This window comes from Panthera pardus, unplaced genomic scaffold, assembly GCF_024362965.1.
Source record: "Panthera pardus isolate Hobbes unplaced genomic scaffold, ASM2436296v1 HiC_scaffold_16, whole genome shotgun sequence".
In the NCBI taxonomy this organism is placed as follows: Eukaryota; Metazoa; Chordata; class Mammalia; order Carnivora; family Felidae; genus Panthera; species Panthera pardus.
In genome coordinates, this window is record NW_026526721.1 from 135,018,136 (window position 1) to 135,035,466 (window position 17,331).

The following is a 17,331-nucleotide window of genomic DNA, read 5'->3' on the forward strand; positions in this document are numbered from 1 at the left end:
CTCTGTTTCTGTACTCGAGTTGGAAAATCCTCTGGTGCACACGACAGAGTCATTTCTAAATGTCCGTGCAGGTGTCAAGAAAGTGAATAACTATAAGGAAAAGGCAGCAAACCTTTTTCAGGGTAGGTGCTTTCTAATTCTCCACCTTTCACAATATATCTCAGTGAATTATCAGCTTACAGATCATTCAAAATAATCCTTGGTGGTAGATCTCAAAGTCATTTTTATTGTATAACTTGAAAGAGCTGTCACAGAATTAAAGGGTCATTGCTAGTAACACAATTCTTTTCATTCTCACCTATTTACTTATGCAAACATGTTTTCTCAGTATTTACCTCAGAAAAAGACATTAAATAGGAATAAAGCTGATACTAAACCTCGGGGTTTTTAAAAAAATAAGTAGAATCTACCCTACATCCTTATCCATCTCCTTAAGAAATGCAATAAATTTTCCTTTTATGCTCATTATTTATTAACACTTGTAATACATCTATGCCATTTTTATTAGCTATCTATTAATAATAGCTATAAAGATCACTCAATCTGGAACCTTATTGTCATAAGAAATGAAATACTTAAATTTCAATTTATATGCACTGTTTTGTCACAGAGAGTTTTGATAGTATGATCAGTTAAAGCCTTTCAAATATAAAAATACATTTTTAAGATAAAATCCTATGAAGGAAATAGAATGGAAGTGAGTTCAAGGAGGTAAAAAGAAATATGTAAAAATTTCTTACTGTTAAAATTTCATTAATACACACACACACACACACATATATACACATACATATGATTTATTTTTAAGTAATCTCTATTTCCAACGTGCGGCTCAAACTCACAACCTCAAGATCAGGAGTCCCATACTCTACCAACTGAGCCAGCCAGGCACTCCTAGATCTGTTACATTCAAAAGAGAGGTTTCAAAATCTTGCCATTCACACTGACGTGGATGGAACTGGAGGGTATTATGCTAAGTGAAATAAGCCAGTCAGAGAAAGACAGATATCACGTGATTTCATTCATATGTGGAATTTGAGAAACTTAACAGATGATCATGGCGGAAGGGAAGGAAAAATAAAAACAGAGAGGGAGGCAAACAATAAGAGATTCTTAAATACACAGAACAAACTGAGGGTTGATGGGCGTGGAAAGGTGGGGGAAGTGGGTGGTGGGCATTGAGGAGGGCACTTGTTGGGATGAGCATTGGGTGTTATATGCAATTGATGAATCACTGGGTTCTACTCCTGAAGCCACGACTACGCTGTATGTTAACTAAGTTGAGAATACATTTTTTAAGAATAGGGGAAAAATATTAAAGAGAGGTGTCAAGATTTCATTCTGCTAGAAATTACATCTTCAACTTAAATGTATGAGGAAATTTCTTTACATATTAAGTTAAAATGTGCCATGTGACACAGCTTCTTTTAAAACCTTAGTACACAAACCCTTGGACTCCCTAGAATTCCCTCAGCTCCCTGCATCTGGCCCTCAGATGGCTACCAGCCAGAACTTTAAACTTCCTGCACCTCTGAACGTCTGCAACATGGAATGATAATATTATTTTCCTGACCGTGCTGTAAGGTTAAATTGAGATAACCAATCTAAAAGTATTTTGTAGGGGTGCCTAAGCGGCTCAGTCAGTTAAGCGTCCGACTTCGGCTCAGGTCCTGATCTCACGGTTTGTGAGTTCAAGCCCCGCGTCGGGCTCTGTGCTGCCAGCTCAGAGCCTGGAGCCTGTTTGGATTCTGTGTCTCCTTCGCTCTCTGCCCCTCCCCCACTTTCTCTCTGTCTCTCTCTCAAAAATAAACATTAAAAAAAATTAAAAGTACTTTGTAAACTATGAAGTGCTGAGGAGAAGTTGGCTACTAAGAAGTATTTTCACCCATGAAATTCCTGTAAACAAAAGTCTATCTTGATCATCTACTCTGTGACAGGAACTCGTTCAGGTTTGGCAGATACAACGATGAAATAAAAAGGGGAGGTTTGTGTCGTTATAAACCTTACGTTTTCGTGGGACTGGCAGAATACACAAATAAATGAACAGAACAAGATGATTGAGGGGCGATGAATGTCAAATGGTTGCTACTGAACTTCCATCTCACGGTTTTTGAAAGAAAAGAGCATTGCCTTCATCACACAGAACATGTCTTTCTGAATGTTCTAGGACAGGCAAAGATACCGCGGGAGGTTATACAGCCTCTTCTCCACTGTCTCCTTCTGTGTCTACTGTGTTCCAGACACAGACACAGTGATCTCCTCACTGAATCTTAACCACTCCAGGCCTGCTCCTGCCTTGTAGTGTTTGTCCTTTCTCTGGAAGGCTCTTTTCTGACAGAGAAGTAACAGCACAGAGCGCTCCCCCAACCTCCTTACATTCTTTTCCTCACACTTAATCTTCTCAATAAAGCCTACCCTGACTATTCTAACCAAAATTGTAAACTGCCTCCTCTCTTCTCCAGCCCCACATTACCCATCTACTTTGCTCTATTTTCCCTCCGCAGGACTTAATACAGTCTAACAAACTATATAATTTACTTATGTATTATTTCCCTCTGCTCCTTCTAGAATGTAAGCCCCCAAAAGGGAAAGGTCTCTGGAATTCTGACTCACAGTCCAATCACTAGCAACAGTTGAATTTAATTGCAATGTTCCCCCATAGGGTGCTAATTGTTTTATTATTGCTATCTCATTTAATCCTAAAAACAACCACATGAGGTACATTCTATTTCTGTTTCATTTGTCTATTGCTACATATAAGCCACTCCAAAGCTAAGTGCATTGATACACAACAATTCATCATCTCTCACTGTTCCGTGAGCCAGACTTTCAGGACTTTCTCAGCTAGATGGTTCTCTTTCCAAACAGGATCACTCACTCATCCTCAGCTTAGCTGGTGGATGGCTGGGCTGGAAGATCCATGAAGGTCCCCCTCAGATCTCTGGGGCCTCTGTGCTCCTCCCTGTGACTTCACTGCCTCTGCCTGATTTCTTCTCATCTTAACAGCGTCATCTGAGTTTCACTATAGAATGTCAGCTGGCCTTCCTGAGCAGAGGCTCCAGACTTCTTAAGGTTTATTACAGGAACTGGCAGAGTCATTTCCTCTACAAGCTCCTGGTAAAAGGAATTCACAAGGCAGCCTATGTTCGAGGGGATGGGAAATAGAATCTATCTCTTAATGGATGGAGCAGCCATGGACACAGAGAGAGAGAAAAATGATGGCATCCCACTTTGGAGACTATCTGCCCCAACTGCTCATATTTGTCAGACAAGGAAATTGGAGCACAGAGAGATCAGGTTGGCAAATTAATAAATGGCAGAGATGCGACTCAGTTCGAGCTATCACGGACCCCAAAGCCTGCGTCGTTAAGCACTCTGCTTTACAGCCTCTCTTGTGGAGGCTTCCACACTGACGGAGGAGGTCTGGGCCCTTCCAAGACCGATTCCTGGAGCACTAGAAAGCAGGCACACTGCTGGAGACGAAAGCAGTCAGGGCTCCAGGATCCTACCCCTGCTTCCATCAGAAGGGTTCGACGTCAGATTTCTGTACCCCCCGAGCTTCCACAAAATTTGATTTGAAGAAGGGATTCCACAGATTTACAACACGAAGTATACAAAACAAGTATCTGATTCAAAAATGAGTTTGTATCTCTCCAAGTTAAGATCTGTCACATAGTCAAAAAACTGTAAGTTTGTTTTTATGCTTGCTGTTATTATTTTGTACATAAGATAAATTTTAAAGAGATAACTTTGCCATTTCAAATAAGTATTTTGTGTATAAGTTAAGGGTGATTTCTATACAGTGATCTTAAAATATCGTTTTAAAAATATACTATTTTTTTGGAAGGTTCCCTTCCAGCTCCTTTGAAATGTTAAGGGGAACTGTACATTTCTTCTGTGCGCTTTGCAAGGATATAATTTGAGAACAATTTTTCCATACATTTGGTGGGCATGTTACATCACAATTTTGTGCAAACTCGGCACAATATTATTATAAATTCTAATAATTCTGATTCTTCATTATACTGCAAATGCTGAGGGAGGGGCAAATGGTGAGCAGTCATGCTTTCAGACCTCATCCAGAGAAATGCTTCTTTTTTACTTTTATATATTGCATTTCCGCACAAGATTTTATTCGAAGAAAGTTTATCAGCTGTGAAAGAAAAATACAGCTTCAAAGCTGTCTCACTAAATGACCTTGAAGCCATGAAGTTCAGCTACAAAGTCTATGGTTTTCTAGTCTCCAAGTGGTTTATTTGCCCAAATCTATACTAAATATATTCCTGGAGTGGTTAACTTTGTGAAAGTTTTTGGCAATGATGTCATTAATTGGAAATAGACAATATTAGAAAAAAATGAAACACTTCCCTCCATATACTGATGATGATCTGGTATAAATATTTTGCCCTGCTATAACTATCTTATTCAAAACCTGTTGAAGGTAGTTAAGATGCCCACACTTTTCTCTAGACAAGTTCTTAACCTTCTGGAAAATTGTACATAAGAAATGCATAGACACTTCATCCAAGAAATTACTAGAGGACAAGAAAAACTGGATTATAACCAAGATCCACTAAAGAATAGAAACTATCCTAGCCTTTCACTAGCCACAGCTCACACTTAATTCAAAATACATTCCTCTTTCTTGACTAGTTTAACTTTGTTTGCATCCAAACCTTATTTTCAACTTATGATTTTAACGAGCACTTTTTTCTTGGGACAATTTACTTTTGTTCCTAAAGTAGCACCCCAAGAAGCCAGTGGTCACTCGAATTCCTCCTGGACTGGAAAAGAGCACAACAGATATTCATCCAACATAGTGAGTGCTGGAAACCATTAGGCACTGTCAGATCACTAAAGAAAATAATAAGTTGCTCTAGATCCATTTTAGCGGGAAGTTCACGCACTGGGATCTAGAAAATACCGAGCATTTTATATCATCAAGATAAATCAGGGGCGCCTGGGTGGCGCAGTCTGTTAAGCGTCCGACTTCAGCCAGGTCACGATCTCGCGGTCCGTGAGTTCGAGCCCCGCGTCAGGCTCTGGGCTGATGGCTCGGAGCCTGGAGCCTGTTTCTGATGGCTCGGAGCCTGGAGCCTGTTTCCAATTCTGTGTCTCCCTCTCTCTCTGCCCCTCCCCCGTTCATGCTCTGTCTCTCTCTGTCCCAAAAATAAATTAAAAACGTTGAAAAAAAAAATTAAAAAAAAAAAAGAAAAACAGAGCCTATAATGAAAAAGCTGTCAGAAATTTAGAAAAAAAAAAAAAAAAAGATAAATCATTTCCCACAGTCCAGAAATGGTCTCTTGCTTGACATGTTAGAACAAACAGATACCAAGGTTATAGCATAGAGAAACTTCAGTACTAAGGCAAATCAAATACAGAGCTAGCTGCAAGAAATATAATTTAGAAGCCATGCACACTCTGGGTTCACAAACTTGGAAATGATTGCTAAAATGAACAAGGATGGAGCAATGATAAAAACATGGAAACTGGTTAGCAGGCCATTATAAGAATCCACATGGAAAATGGAGATGAACTAAGTTAGTAACAGATGGGATAGAGAGGAAAGGATATATAAAGAGATAAGCTGATGTCAGATGACCAACCATCTTGATTTATGTGGAACTGAGAGGTTTTCTGAGGTGTAGGACTTTCAGCTTTATTTATTTATTTTTTAATTTCTTTTAATGTTTATTTATTTGAGAGAGAGAGAGAAAGAGAGACAGAGAGTGAGTGGGGAAGAGGCGGAGACGGGAGACACAGAATCCGAGGTAGGCTCCAGGCTCTGAGCTGTCAGCACAGAGCCTACTTAGAGCCCACCACAGGGCTCGAACTCATGCACTGAGAGATCATGACCTGAACTGAAGTCAGTTGCTTAACCGACTGAGCCATCAGGGTGTCCCAGGCTTTCAGTTTTAAAACCAGAATATTCCTGGGAAAACTGTTCAATTTTTAGGGACTTGAGGACCTTCCCAGATGTGGTGCTTTTAGTGTTGAAACTGAGAAAGTCCCAGGCACAGAAGGACAAATTAGTACCTTACTCAACTTTCTTTCATTTTCTTATAATAACCCAGCTTCTTCTTACCTTGACATCCTTGCTGAAACTTTACCCTCCACTGATGACATTGAATCTATCTTTCCAGAACAATCAATTACATCTGGCACACTTCAGACAAGTCTATTTTAAATGTCATGAGAACATCTTGAGATGAGTCAGAAAGGGAAAAACATACTATATGGATGAACAATGATAAGCATTACCACTGACTTCTACCAAAATCAATGCAAACCAGAAGACAATAGTCTGACATTTGGTTGATTAAAAAAAGAAGAAGAAAGAAGTTTCAGACAAACATAAACTGAAAGAATTTATTACTGGCACACCTGCTCTACAAGAAATGCTAAATGAAGTTCTTCAGGCACAGGACAAATATCCATGAGGGAAAAAAAGGTGAATCTTTATGATTTTAGGCATAAGCAAATATGAATTCCAGGTAGATTTTTTTAAATAACGTAAAATCTACACAATAAAGTGTCTAGAAGATAATACAGAAGACTATGCCCTGACCTCATGGTATGTAGTATTTATGTTTGATCGATTAGAATACATTAAAATTAAAAACTTACGTTTCTTAAAACTCATTAAGTGAATGAAAAGGGAAGCCACAGAATGGGAGAAGCAAGCCATAATATACTTAACTGAGAAATTATTTGTATCCATGGTCTGTAGAAACTTCTACTCAGTTAAGGGAAAGATGACAACCTGGTAAAAAATGGACAACAGATTTAAGCAAATACCTTACAAAAAAAGATATCCAAATGGCCAAAAATATTTAAAAAGATGTTCTAGTCATTAGTAATCAGTGAAATGCAATTTAAAACCAAATGAGATACGATCCCAGTGTGTGAAACAAACAAACAAAAAGACTGATAATACCAAGTGTTTACAAGACTATGTAACAATAGAATTCTCATAAACTGCTGGTGGAATTGTAAAAGGCATAACTACTTTGGGAAAATGTCATTTTAATGAGATTAAACATACATCCACTCCATGATGCAGTACTTGTAAGGAATATGCCCAAGAGAAATGAGTACATATATCCATAAAAAGACATACGAGAATATACATTATAGATTTAGTAATAATAGCCCAAGACAGGAAACAACATAATGTTTATCAACAGTAAAAAGGGTAAATAACTCATGGTAAGATCATACATTACAAGAATATACAACAATGAAATGAATGAAATATGGCTATAGGCAACAGCATAGATGAGTCTCATTATCAAACTTTTAGTGAAAAAGCCAGACGGGAAAGAGTATCTACCATATGATTCCATTTATATGAAGTTCAACGTCAGGCAAAATTAATCTCTGGTGGTAAAATCCAGACAGAGGTTATGTTTATGAAGGAGAGTAGGGTAGTGACTGGGAGGGGCAAGAGGGGTGCTGCTAATTTCTTGATTCGTGTGGTGATCACCAGCTTATTCACACGGTGATAACTCCTCAGTTTGTGAACTTTTCTGCACGTATGTTGGAATTTAATAATATTTTAAAATAATAAAAATAAAATACAACACAGTAAAGCATATTGAGCTCCTAACTTGAGTAAGATGAATGACCGTAAATTTGGCAACCGTTAATTGTCAATTCGATCTGAATTTTTTCTGGAAACCCACATTTTGTATTGAGTGAGTGACTGTGGTGTGGGTTGTGTTCTCCATCAACTGCCCTGTGGAGCCCGAAGTGTGAGTCAGTTCAGGTGACATTAGCCTTTGAGTGAGCAGTGCCCAGCAGGTGGCTTCCCTTTGCCCTTTTCTAGCAGTTTTCCCTGTTTACTTTCTGCTCTCTTCCTGCTGAGAAGTCTCTGGTATTAACAAATAAATGGGCAGCTGTAGCCTACACAAAGGGATGCCTTAGGTAATCCCTTTGTGATGAATCATCTAATTTTTTATTAATTCTTGTCCTTTTGATTTCAAGAGAAGGCAGAGGGCACTGCCTAGGATCCAACCACTGATGAATACTATTTGTTCTTTACGTGTGCAAAATTGAAGGGATTAATTTTTCTAAAGCAGATAATGATTATAACTATAGCTATGCTCATTTGGGCAGCATCTTACAGAAGATTTTTATATATGTGCTTACATTTGATCTCCATCTTACTCATGTCAAGAAAGTGGCACAAGCATGACTATCTCCCTTTTATTCAAGGAGAAACTGAGGTTCAGACACGTCTTGCAAAAGAAACACTTGATTTTAAATGAGTAGGGAAAGGTGAAGACTTAACATCACTGTCTTGAGTTTGGGTTTCCTCACATGCAGATCCTGAGCTATAGATCTAAGGGTAATGAGTTTATTTGGGGGGAGAAGGAAACACTGGAAGGGGAGTGGAGATAGGGAAGAAAAAGCAATCAATAATGCATGTGTTATCAGTTTATTTACCACTCGGCTGTTGGGATGTAATCTTGCTCTGGGAACCAGGGTCATATGCGCACTTTAGAAGTTTCCCACCCAAAATACAAAAGAACTAAGAGCTGGAGTATTTATCTACCAACACTGGAGACATTAACTTCTAGAACTACTGGCTCACGGAGCCTGTGGATAAAGAGGATTTGGGAGAGCAAAAAAGTCCTTAGGAAAGGAGATGTGGATACCGGCAGTTGGAAATCAGGCCTGAGAGAACTGATGTGCGTGATCATATGGACGGGAAATTAATGGGTCTGCTACGTTTGGTAAATGAGTGTATTTTCTCATCATTTCTAGTCACCTTCCCTGTGTGCATTCCATATCTCTTTCTTCTGGTCAGTGTAAGAGTTCCCTATTACCTTTGGGGCCCAGGGGCCGTGCATATGACTTAAGCTGGTCTAGAGTTATCTACTTTTTCTGAATTCCTAGGGAAGTTTCCGCTTTATCCTGATGGATGAGGAAAAAGAAGACGGTTGTCTCAGCAGCCGCTGGGAGTCATCTTGACACTATACAGAGAGCTAACCTGGAGATGAATGGGAACACGTTTTAACTAGCTTGTGTCATTTATATGCCCTAAGGAATGCCTCCCTTACATGATTGAAAAAAGTCTAACAGAGATCTTTCAAAAAGGTAACAAAAATTTTATAACTTAAGGAGTATAAAGCAACAGTTCTTAGTTTAATTATGCACATATTTTTTCTCAATAGTATATAAAATAATAATGATTCTTATGATGGATAGCGGGTTACCTTATCCACTTCCTAGTGGAAGGTAGGGTGAGGACACAGAAGTCGATTGCTTGGTGATCTTATGAACATCTGGCTCAGAGCTTACCTGAAACAAGCTGAAAAACTGGACTTCATAGTTAAATAATCACCTTTAGGTGATTATTTAGGCAAGTTTCAGTCTTTTAATTTTTTAACTTATAACAAAAGGATTCTAACTGATATGAAATATGTCATCTCTTCTAAATCACTATCCATTGTAAGAATCATAATTATTTTATATACTATTGAGAGAAAGCATGCACAATTAAACTAGAAACTGTTGCTTTACATCCCTTAAGATATAAAATTTTTGTTAACATTTTCAAAGATCTCTTGTTAGACTTTTATCAATCAAATAAGTTTGGGAGGCATTCATTAGGGCATATAAATGACATACACTAGTTAAAATGTGTTCCCACTTAGTATTCAACTCTTCTGAAATCATCTCGGTCATCATCATTACCCATATGTTCCTACCGGATATCATCCTCGGTGACATAACTTTTTTATGTGCCCAACGGTTGTCTCTGTAATTTTTCTCTAAGTCCTACACATCCATTCTAAAATTTTGGTGCTTACTGTTCCTTGCCTATGATAGACAATACTATAGCGTATATATTAGTAACAAAACCTCACACATCATCTACCATGGATTTCTTCCTTTCTTGGTTCTCAGGAAGCATTTGGTTGCAGCTTTGCAAGAAAATGCAGAATGAGCTTATTCTTCCAATGGAAATATTTGCTTTGCAAATGGCAAATTTATGTCCCCATTACTTTCTTCTGTTGCCTTTCTAGGTACATGATAACTTTCCACCTTTAAGCTGCAGTGAAATTTTTTAAAAACTGCAATGGAATTCAGTATACACAGTATATTTCAATATTGTCTCAGTTGATGTCATAACAAGTAACCAGCTATGACCAAGTGTTGGCCATGCACACAAGCAATGATAACTATGTCATGATTGTTGAAAGCCATTGTAAGATGCCATAGATTGCATAACACATGGCAATTTCAGAGATATTCCAGAGTAAGCACATAAAAAGATTTGACTCTTAAAATAGAAGAAATATGTTAACACGTACTTAGTAATGCAAAATCAAGTCCTCCCTATTATTCTAGTCTTCTTTTCAATACGGTTATGCCTTATTTCAATGAAGATGTTTTCTCCTTCCACTTCATTGCTGTAGTTAGAATCCTTTTTAAGTTTTTGCTGTTGATATAGTTCTTTATTTTTTTAATTCTTTGAAACATGAGAAAATGATGGTCCTTAACATATATTCTAACATCTAGGCATTTTTAAAAAATTTTTGAACAAAATAAGATTTAAATAAATGGAGATAAATACTCAATTTCTGGTTATGAAGAATTAATAGTGTAACAAATTCAATCTCCAGTAAATTAACCTCTGAATTCAGTGAAATCCAAACATAACTTTCTGCAGATCTCAACAAGCTAGTGAGGTGATTCTTATGCAAGAGACAATGTACAAAAGTAGCCTTTCTTTAAGTGAAAAAATTCCCTAAAAGATACAGCATAATCTGTAAGAATACATTAATGATAACAGTAGAGGTTGGCACTGACAGAAGCAAGTAAAATGAATGGCACAGAAAAGAGGGGCGACAGGGGCGCCAGGGTGGCTCAGTCAGTTGAGTGTCCGACTTCAGCTCAGGTCATGATCTCGCGGTCCGTGAGTTCGAGCCCCGCGTCAGGCTCTGGGCTGATGGCTCAGAGCCCAGAGCCTGCTTCCGATCCTGTGTCTCCCTCTCTCTCTGCCCCTCCCCCATTCATGCTCTGTCTCTCTCTGTCTCAAAAATAAATAAACATTAAAAAAAAAAATTAAAAAGAAAAGAGGGGCGACAGCACACATTTATGTAGAAATCTGAGATAGGTTAAAAGTAGCATTGCAAACTGGTGAGGGGGAAGGTAAATTCTGTAAACAATGTTGAGGCAAATGAAAACAATCTGGGGACTTAAATGATCTGAAATTTAAAAAACATAAAACAACAGAGAAATAATCCCATATTAATATTTGGAGAAAATTAAACTGAATTTCTGTTGTCATTGGATGTAATTTATTTTAAAAAGATGTGAAACCTGGAAGAATTTAAGAAGAAAAAAATCAAAAGATTCTACTAGTATTTTTAAAATACATGCCCATGAAAGATTTTATAAACTAAGTTTGGGGTTAAATCATACACTGGGAGAAAATATAGGCAACATATATAACAATGGAATAACTAGTATCCCGAATATATTTAAAATATATAAAGTAAGTGTGCCATACAATAAACAAATCAATTTTATGGAATGAGATTTTAGAATTAAAAATTCATAAAAAATAAAACAAATTATAATATTGTAATACTAAGAACAAAACAGATACATTTGTACTGAGATGATTATAATACATTGTTTAATGCAGGTAATAAAATATACAAGTTATAACTCTACTATTTTTTTTTCTTTTTTTTCTTTTTTTCTTTTTTTCTTTTTTTATTTTTTAATATATGAAATTTACTGTCAAATTGGTTTCCATACAACACCCAGTGCTCATCCCAAAAGGTGCCCTCCTCAATACCCATCACCCACCCTGCCCTCCCTCCCACCCTGCCCTCCCTCCCACCCCCCATCAACCCTCAGTTTGTTCTCAGTTTTTAACAGTCTCTTATGCTTTGGCTCTCTCCCACTCTAACCTCTTTTTTTTTTTTTTTTTTTTCCTTCCCCTCCCCCATGGGTTTCTGTTATGTTTCTCAGGATCCACATAAGAGTGAAACCATATGGTATCTGTCTTTCTCTGTATGGCTTATTTCACTTAGCATCACACTCTCCAGTTCCATCCATGTTGCTACAAAAGGCCATATTTCATTTTTTCTCATTGCCACGTAGTATTCCATTGTGTATATAAACCACAATTTCTTTATCCATTCATCAGTGGATGGACATTTAGGCTCTTTCCATAATTTGGCTATTGTTGAGAGTGCCGCTATAAACATTGGGGTACAGGTGCCCCTATGCATCAGTACTCCTGTATCCCTTGGATAAATTCCTAGCAGTGCTATTGCTGGGTCATAGGGTAGGTCTATTTTTAATTTTCTGAGGAACCTCCACACTGCTTTCCAGAGCGGCTGCACCAATTTGCATTCCCACCAACAGTGCAAGAGTGTTCCCGTTTCTCCACATCCTCTCCAGCATCTATAGTCTCCTGATTTCTTCATTTTGGCCACTCTGACTGGCGTGAGGTGGTATCTGAGTGTGGTTTTGATTTGTATTTCCCTGATAAGGAGCGACGTTGAACATCTTTTCATGTGCCTGTTGGCCATCCGGATGTCTTCTTTAGAGAAGTGTCTATTCATGTTTTCTGCCCATTTCTTCACTGGGTTATTTGTTTTTCGGGTGTGGAGTTTGGTGAGCTCTTTATAGATTTTGGATACTAGCCCTTTGTCCGATGTATCATTTGCAAATATCTTTTCCCATTCCGTTGGTTGCCTTTTAGTTTTGTTGGTTGTTTCCTTTGCTGTGCAGAAGCTTTTTATCTTCATAAGGTCCCAGTAATTCACTTTTGCTTTTAATTCCCTTGCCTTTGGGGATGTGCCGAGTAAGAGATTGCTACGGCTGAGGTCAGAGAGGTCTTTTCCTGCTTTCTCCTCTAAGGTTTTGATGGTTTCCTGTCTCACATTCAGGTCCTTTATCCATTTTGAGTTTATTTTTGTGAATGGTGTGAGAAAGTGGTCTAGTTTCAACCTTCTGCATGTTGCTGTCCAGTTCTCCCAGCACCATTTGTTAAAGAGACTGTCTTTTTTCCATTGGATGTTCTTTCCTGCTTTGTCAAAGATGAGTTGGCCATACGTTTGTGGGTCTAGTTCTGGGGTTTCTATTCTATTCCATTGGTCTATGTGTCTGTTTTTATGCCAATACCATGCTGTCTTGATGATGACAGCTTTGTAGTAGAGGCTAAAGTCTGGGATTGTGATGCCTCCTGCTTTGGTCTTCTTCTTCAAAATTACTTTGGCTATTCGGGGCCTTTTGTGGTTCCATATGAATTTTAGGATTGCTTGTTCTAGTTTCGAGAAGAATGCTGGTGCAATTTTGATTGGGATTGCATTGAATGTGTAGATAGCTTTGGGTAGTATTGACATTTTGACAATATTTATTCTTCCAATCCATGAGCAGGGAATGTCTTTCCATTTCTTTATATCTTCTTCAATTACCTGCATAAGCTTTCTATAGTTTTCAGCATACAGATCTTTTACATCTTTGGTTAGATTTATTCCTAGATATTTTATGCTTCTTGGTGCAATTGTGAATGGGATCAGTTTCTTCATTTGTCTTTCTGTTGCTTCATTGTTAGTGTATAAGAATGCAACTGATTTCTGCACATTGATTTTGTATCCTGCAACTTTGCTGAATTCATGTATCAGTTCTAGCAGACTTTTGGTGGAGTCTATCGGATTTTCCATGTATAATATCATGTCATCTGCAAAAAGCGAAAGCTTGACTTCATCTTTGCCAATTTGGATGCCTTTGATTTCCTTTTGTTGTCTGATTGCTGATGCTAGAACTTCCAGCACTATATTAAACAACAGCGGTGACAGTGGGCATCCCTGTCGTGTTCCTGATCTCAGGGAAAAAGCTCTCAGTTTTTCCCCGTTGAGGATGATGTTAGCTGTGGGCTTTTCATAAATGGCCTTTATGATCTTTAAGTATGTTCCTTCTATCCCGACTTTCTCAAGGGTTTTTATTAAGAAAGGGTGCTGGATTTTGTCAAAGGCCTTTTCTGCATCGATTGACAGGATCATATGGTTCTTCTCTTTTTTTTTGTTAATGTGATGTATCACGTTGATCGATTTGCGAATGTTGAACCAGCCCTGCATCCCAGGAATGAATCCCACTTGGTCATGGTGAATAATTCTTTTTATATGCTGTTGAATTCGATTTGCTAGTATCTTATTAAGAATTTTTGCATCCATATTCATCAGGGATATTGGCCTGTAGTTCTCTTTTTTTACTGGGTCTCTGTCTGGTTTAGGAATCAAAGTAATACTGGCTTCATAGAATGATAACTCTACTATTGAAAATTTCACATATATGTCATCGTAGCAGTAATTATATTTGGGAAGTAGGAATATAAGTGATTTCATTTTTTATTTTCTTTTTGGAAAGTATTCTCTGAATTTCAACAACAAACATATTAACTGCCACCAAAAACAAAAGCTTTGCAAATGTACTATGGATGTTATTTTTTGTTCTTCCAACTTTTATCTGTTTCCCAAATCTACTTTAGGAATATATTTATTTCTCAGGATAAGCTAGGTTATTCTGCAACAAAAAATAAACCCAAAATGTTCAGCAGCTTAACACATTAAAGTACACACCTGATTTCTATTTTTAGCTTCTTGGCTACCCACTAGTCACATGGCACTGCATGTAAGGGAACTGGGAAAAGGGGTGAGATCAGATTTATTCCATAATTGGTCAGTGTCTCCACCACCATCTGTCATTCTGGTCAATAAACATGCCTTTGTTAATATCTTTCCACTCACAGAACACATTCAACCTTTCCCAAACAAGACAACTCAGTGTTAACAGTCAGTCACTTCACCCAGCTCTACATACAAGCTTATATGCCTGTTTCTCCCTCAGATTTGGTCGTGACTCCTCTCGGGCCAGACATCTATCAACTAAAAAGAAAGTAATCGGCTCCTCCCTCACCCAGTATAACTGGTGGAACAGAGACAAGATAACCTCAGTAAAATCTCTCTCCAGAAAAGGAAAGAATGGAGACAAGCCTGCACTGGTTGACAGCAATTTTGAAATCCTGCTGGCTTCCCTATCCTGAGTGCACCTTTATCAGACTGATTCAACTGTCAAGGAGAAATTCCCTTGACCACTGTTACTCGTGGCTTTCCTTTTTCAGTTGCTTCCGGTCTAGGAAGTTTTGGGATCCTAATGATTGTTATGTCTTGAACCGTCACAAATTTTTTGGATCAAACCCTTGATCTCTATAAAAGTAAAACTCTTTTTTTAAGTTACTTTTTTGAGATTATCTCTGCAATCAACATAGGGCTCAAATTCATGACCCTGATGTCAAGAGTCACATGCTCTACTGACTGACCCAGGCAGGAACCCCATAGTAAGACTCTCTTGAAAATTCAATATATGAGGCACCTGGGTGGCTCAGTCGGTTAAGCGGCCGACTTCAGCTCAGGTCACGATCTCGCGGTCCGTGAGTTCGAGCCCCGCGTCGGGCTCTAGGCTGATGGCTCAGAGCCTGGAGCCTGCTTCTGATTCTGTGTCTCCCTCTCTCTCTGCCCCTCCCCCGTTCATGCTCTGTCTCTCTCTGTCTCAAAAATAAATAAGACGTTAAAAAAAAAAATTTAAAAAAAAAAAAAAAAAAGAAAATTCGATATATGGGGGCACCTGGGTGGCTCAGTCGGTTAAGTGTCTGACTTCGGCTCAGGTCACGATCTCGCGGTCCGTGGGTTTGAACCCCGCGTCGGGCTCTGGGCTGATGGCTCAGAGCTTGGAGCCTGCTTCTGATTCTGTGTCTCCCTCTCTCTCTGCCCCTCCCCCGTTCATGCTCTGTCTCTCTCTGTCTCAAAAATAAATAAACATTAAAAAAATAATAATAATAAAAATTCGATATACGTACCCATTATTTATTTGAAGTCACATCAATGTGCCACAACCATGGCCCTCAGATTTGCTATATTTTCCTGCCTTTTTACCCCTCTTTTTCTCTTGTTTGACTTAACGGTGTTACCTTAAGCTATAATAACAGTAGACATGAAGGTCATACCCTTTCTTGGATCTTCACCCTGAGTCATTTTAACCAGCTGCTCATTTTAAATTTGTTGAAAAGTGCCTTCTGAAATGCCACCTCTTATGTGTTAGTGTCTAGAACTAGTGACTTTGCCAATCCGATAAGGCACTTAATTTCTAGATTTTCATGATCCCTTTTTATTTCCACTTACATCCAAGCCACTTTTTTTTTTTTTAATTTTCACTTTTTTCCTTGAAATAACTTGCTAAATGTAAAAACAAATAGCACTACCTCATACTAGAAAGTTTTACCCAGTGTTCTGCCATGGGATAAAATGGTTCGCCATCTTTCCAGCCTCTGTATACTTTCTTTTCCCCAAAAACGATTAAGCTAGTGCCAGACATTTTGGGGTTTCGTTTTTCTTGTTGTATTTCTATAACAGGCCTCATGTCCGGTACCAATATTTGTACTGGTAAGTATAGCAGTTGAAACTGAAGTAAGAAACAAATCCTGAAACCCCAACGGCTTAACATCACAAAGATCCGCTTTTCACAAGTGCATATTCATTCTGTTGTTTATTGGTGACTGACCTGATTAGCAGGTGTCCCTTAAGAACTCCTTCCACTTTCAACCTTATGATGAGGATTCCAGTTTACCACAGAAGGGGAAGAAAGATCTGCAGAATTACATAGGCAGCCAGAATTTATCACATCACACGGCTGTGTTAGGTGAAAGGGAGCTGGCAATGGTGAGGAAGCTTGGGAGTATTTAGTGAGTATGAAATGTCTCTGTCTTATGTATGATAAGTATTGAGCACTATATTGAAAAATAAAAATCCATTTCTTTCATGTTATTTCTGCCACTCCCAGAAGAGGAAAAAACAACAGAAGTTATTTTTCAGAAATCATAGCAAGGAAAGAGAAAAAGTTAAAAGGACACTTTCCAAACTGATAAAGAATAATGCAATACCTTATATTCAGAGAAATATATTCATGTTTTATTTGTATGGCTAAAACATTAAGCATAATTTATAACTGTATAAGGCATATATTTACACACCTTTACCTTATAAAATTTTAGTAACATTAATACCATAAACACTTACATTTGCAAATATGAACAAGATTAATGTTTAAAATTGTTACAATTTTAATCCTATTTTTTTCACAAAATACTTGTAAATTATGAAACTATAAAGCAGAAAAGTGTAAGGAAATAAAATAAGAATCATAATCCTGCTTCCCACTCACAACCATGGTTAGCATTTACATTTTTTTGTTAAAATTCACTTTCATAGTTTATATATTATAACCATAATATATTTAATATCA

At 37.9% G+C, this 17,331-nt stretch overlaps 1 long non-coding RNA gene across 1 annotated transcript in view; it reads right to left on the minus strand.

Annotated features, from left to right (window-relative positions):
* Nucleotides 1-4,429: 4,429 nt before the first annotated feature.
* LOC128777329 (uncharacterized) overlaps nucleotides 4,430-17,331 on the minus strand; it is a 30,769-nt gene continuing 17,867 nt past the window's right edge. The window contains exons 2-3 of the long non-coding RNA XR_008422603.1: nucleotides 6,701-6,763; nucleotides 4,430-4,784 (exon numbers count right to left, since the gene is read on the minus strand). This is a non-coding gene — a long non-coding RNA (uncharacterized LOC128777329). The remainder of the gene's footprint in view (nucleotides 4,785-6,700; nucleotides 6,764-17,331) is intronic.